We start from the raw sequence: 3,765 nt of genomic DNA on the forward strand, positions 1-3,765 counted from the left end.
GGCGCGGCCACAAACGACTCGGACGAACGTCCAACGATCGCTCGTACGTCGCGTATCGCTCCTCTTCCTCCCTTTCTCGGTGCCGCCCGAACTCAGAAATGTTCGTAATTTAATTCGAGAATGAACGACGGCGGACAGATTCGAGCACCGTAAGGTAAAAAGATTCGACGAAACGCAATGCAAGCAGTATTTTGGTTACGTGAACGACCCTCAGCCAGGCGTGGCTTAAGAATTGTATTCGTGGACCGCAATGTGCGTTCGAAATGTCGATGTTCATGTGTCCTGCAGTTCACACGTTGACGCGCAATTAGCTGAGTTCTTCATCGACCCACGAGTCAAGTGATTCACCGTTCAGACGGCGTTCAAGGCGACACGATATATCGGTCCTACGGATGAAACGTATACACCGATGGTTGGCGCGTAACGTCCCCCTCAAAGTTACGAAAAAAATCTTCCAAAAATTCGTTAGGACTCCTCCGCGTGCCAGCAGCCTCGAGGCGATCTTTTTCCTCCCGACAACGCGAAGCGAGCATAAACTGTTCGAGCTCGCAACGGCGGGATTATAGACTCTCGACAACAAAGACAACGGGCACGCGGAATCGTCCCCTCTGGAACGAATGTGCGCGTCGAACTAAGAAGAAAAAAACCAAACACCCAGCGGCGTATTGCTTTCGAGATCGATAAGACGCTCTCGTTGGGGTGAACATAATAATGTTATTATCGATGGGACACTCGTCGTCGTCGAGCACAGTTTCGGGGCGGTCTATAGAATTTTCCCCGGCAACACGAAGCGAGTATAAAATTATTCGATCTCGCAACGGCGGGTTTTTCTCAGACTCTCGACAACGAGGCTTGGCGCGAGCGACGAATCGTCCCCTCCGAACGAACGACGACGACGGTCTCTTCAAAATTCCAATACCACCCAGTCGTGTCGGTTCCAGTAAGGCTCAGGTAAAGGCAAAAGAATTCGTACATTCGTTAGGACACTCTCCCGTTCGCCCAACACAGCCTCGAGCGGTCTATATTTTTCCCGACAACGCGAAGCGAGCAAATAAAGTTCGATCTCGCAACAGCGGGTTTCAGACTCTCGACAACGAGGCTGCTACGACGAATGTTATTCCTCTCTAAACATGACGGATCTCGACCGAAGGAAGGTTACTCTTTGCTGCATATGCTTTGCGTTTGTTTCATCCATATATCTGGACTCTTATAATTTTTATTTCGGAACGAATATAGTTTCAGTTTACGCATAATCTACAGAGGATCGGTCGCCTCGATCACTCTGACACGAAGCGGAGTTGCATACTACGGGTAGTGGATGTAATGTTTTTGTTCGAGTGGCAATGCAGTGGATGCGGCTTGTTCGAGCACATTATTTTTTTCATTTTTCCGTGCCACGGGTCATGAAGACCAAACGCGAGAGCACGTTATTATTTGTTATTTTTCCGTGCCGCGGATCACGAAGACCACATGCGAGCAGTTTATTTTTGTACGTAAGTATGCAACTCCTCGTCCCGAAATCGAGAGAGAATTGGACGACTCGTCCTCTGGCACGAGCTCTCGAAAGAGCTTGGCTTCGTCGCTCCGATCGACTGCCATGCCAACACGGAGAGACGCGCAAAACGGGAGGCTTAACACCTCTGCACGTAATACAACGTTCTCCGGGCATTGTGCTATCGAAGCGAGGGTTCTTTAAGTATTTGCTACGATTTGTGGTCCATAAACGACTTTTTCTTTCATAATAATTCTTCCTCCATATATATATATATATATATATATATATATATATATATATATATATATATATATATATATATATATATAGAGAGAGAGAGAGAGAGAGAGAGAGAGAGAGAGAGAGAGAGAGAGAGAGAGGAAAACCCCCCCGCTGGGCACACCAGAGGGGTCGACCAGGGAAGATCGCCGAAATTCACCGTTCGATGCCCCGAACAATCCCCACGCGCATAGCCCTACCCCACCAAGGAACCCTAGGAAGGATCCAAGGGGATCCGAGGACCCCCAGCAAACCTATATAAGAGCTAGCCAGCAGGAAGACATCCTCTTCTTCGCCTCTACTTCTTAGCGACTCATTTGGCGAGCTACCGAGCAAGCGATCATACGGAGCGATTCGGAGAGAGAGAGAGAGAGAGAGAGAGAGAGAGAGAGAGAGAGAGAGATAGACGGACTGAACGAGATGCAGACTTGCTGGAAGCGAGAACGTGAGTCCTTATACGCTAAAGCGTCCCATTTTGTTCCCTGTCGCATTTGTGATATTGCGTATTGTAATTTTGTATCGTATAACGGGTGGTGATCCCCGGTCATTCGCGGCGTGTCGTATACCCTTTTGTAATACCGCGACGAGGCAATCTAGAAAGAAGCCGTGAGTTCAGTATCCCGCGACCCTAATTTGCGCACTCGGCTAGGAGTAGTCGAGCTATAGAGTATTTCGAAAGTTCGAGGGTTATCTCGCCCGGGTTGCGTGGTCTAATAGTTTTCGCTACTCCTTGAGTAGCTGGCGCCCAAAAAGTCCCCGCCTCGCAGTTACGAAATACTCACTGGATAGAAAATTCTCTGTTTTGTATTTGGCGTTGGCGAATTCATCGACGATCATACCACGTGGATATTTTGTACTCCGATATTCTGTACCCCGGATTAAACTTCCGTATACCCCTTTATTATTGTTTCGATCTCCCCCCTTTCTTGCGGATTGTAACGGGAAAACCCGTCACAATATATATATATATATATATATATATATATATATATATATATATATATATATATATATATATATATATATATATATATTCTGCAGGTTCACCTACGGAAACCTTGGTACGACTTTAACTTCCTCTGAATATTCAAGTTTGGTCATCTTCCCGATAACATCGGCAATGCCGAGGCATTGGCCGCACACCAGTCCGAAGACCTCACTAAATAATTCAATCGGTAGTAGCAATGGGCGGTGTGTACAAAAGGCAGGGACCTAATCAACGCGAGCTTATGACTCGCGCTTATTGGGAATTCCTCCTTCATGGAGAATAATTGCATGCACAATCCCTAGCACGAAGGAGGTTCAACGGGTTACCCAGGTCGTTCGGCCAGGGAAAACACGCTGATTCCTTCAGTGCGTGCCAGAACCAGTGCTTCCTGCGTGCGGCCCAGAACATCTAAGGTCATCACAGACCTGTTACTGCTCAATCTCGTGCGGCTAAAAGCCGCCTGTCCATCTAAGAAGATTTGTTTGTACGTTGATAGTAAAAACCCACCGGCAGAAGACGAGGGCCTTCGAGATACCATAAGTTAGGTCTATTTAACAGGCTAGAGTCTCGTTCCATATCGGAATTAACCAGACAAATCGCTCCACCAACTAAGAACGGCCATGCACCACCACCCACCGAATCAAGAAAGAGCTCTCAATCTGTCAATCCTTCCGGTGTCTTGGCCTGGTGTGGTTTCCCGTGTTGAGTCAAATTAAGCCGCAGGCTCCACTCCTGGTGGTGCCCTTCCGTCAATACCTTTAAGTTTCAGCTTTGCAACCATACTTCCCCCGGAACCCAAAAATTTTGGTTTCTCGGAAGCTGCCCGCCGAGTCATCGGAGGAACATCGGCGGATCGCTGGTTGGCATCGTTTATGGTTAGAACTAGGGCGGTATTTAATCGCCTTCGAACCTCTAACTTGCGTTCTTGATTAATGAAAACATTTTTGGCAAATACTTTCGCTTTACTCCGTCTTGCGACGATCCAAGAATTTCACCTCTAACG

The 3,765-nt window shown here is 47.5% G+C and overlaps 2 pseudogenes; both read right to left on the minus strand.

The window, feature by feature from the left end:
• Nucleotides 1-204: 204 nt before the first annotated feature.
• On the minus strand, nucleotides 205-359 carry LOC143427778 (5.8S ribosomal RNA; annotated as a pseudogene).
• An 895-nt stretch (nucleotides 360-1,254) lies between these two features.
• LOC143426710 (uncharacterized) lies at nucleotides 1,255-3,180 on the minus strand (annotated as a pseudogene).
• Nucleotides 3,181-3,765: the final 585 nt, after the last annotated feature.

This window comes from Xylocopa sonorina, chromosome 9 (genome assembly GCF_050948175.1).
Source record: "Xylocopa sonorina isolate GNS202 chromosome 9, iyXylSono1_principal, whole genome shotgun sequence".
Classification (NCBI taxonomy): Eukaryota; Metazoa; Arthropoda; class Insecta; order Hymenoptera; family Apidae; genus Xylocopa; species Xylocopa sonorina.